This window comes from Haplochromis burtoni, unplaced genomic scaffold (assembly GCF_018398535.1).
Source record: "Haplochromis burtoni strain Fernald_Lab_line unplaced genomic scaffold, NCSU_Asbu1 Contig_144, whole genome shotgun sequence".
NCBI classification, from domain to species: domain Eukaryota; kingdom Metazoa; phylum Chordata; class Actinopteri; order Cichliformes; family Cichlidae; genus Haplochromis; species Haplochromis burtoni.
Genome location: NW_024582505.1, coordinates 360,867 through 361,932, shown reverse-complemented (window position 1 = coordinate 361,932; position 1,066 = coordinate 360,867).

The window sequence follows — 1,066 nt, the reverse complement described above, 5'->3', positions numbered from 1 at the left end:
TCTGACAATGAGCGCTTCGTGTCAAGAGCAACTAACCTATCAGGACTATGTTGAATGCACTGCTTTGGAACAAACACTTGTTCAGAAATTCCTCAGTTTTCTATGCAAATAAAATACAGTTTCTTCTGCTGCATATGTTTTGATTCAACACACACCAATAACAGACCAATCTGGGAACAGTTAGATGTGTGCAAGATGGCACAGTTGTGCTGAGCAAATTCAATGCTCTTTCAAATTTGAGTTTTTCAAGGGCAGTTAAGTATGTGTCAGGGTGTTGTTACCAAGTCAGATTGATTTGTACTGTCACCCATAATTATAAACAAGTTTGACTTCACATGACTCATGTTTTGCTCACTGAAATGTCTTTGAACTAACTTGGACAAAGTTTGTGGAAAAAAGAGAGACTGTAGACTCACAAGGATTGAAAGTAAAGATGTCACAATTTTAAACTATGGCTGTAATTTGATCTTAACCCTCAAGCCCTGTTTTGAACTCCTTACCTGTCTGAGCTCCTCTCTGCCTATGCTCCAGGAAAAACCACGAGGTCTAGCTCAAAACTAATGCTGTCCATCCCACGGACTAACCTCAAATCCCGTGGTGATAGACCCTTCTCTGTGGCAGGTCCCAGACTTTGGAATAGTCTCCCCTTAAATATTAGATCTGCACAAACACTTGAGCAATTTAAATCTTTACTAAAGACACATTTCTATGCCCTGGCTTTTAACACACTATGACCCAAGCATTTTGGTCTTATTTGAATTAGTTTAGCTATTGTTTTAATTCTTTTACTGTCCTATTATTGCTTTTTTTATTGTTATTATTGTATTACATTGTTGCTTTTTAATACCATTTTTATATTGTTAAGCACTTTGTGCAGCATCGGCTGTTTGAAATTTGCTATATAAATAAATTTGACCTTGAACTAGTAGATGGGAAAAATATTTTAAAGCCATTCGCTTGTCATTGCAGGATGTTTGCAGATGATCCTGGACAGATGATCTACATGTTAAGCCGGTATGAATTATGTCTTGTGTGTGTGTGTGTGTGTGTGTGTGTGTGTGTGTGT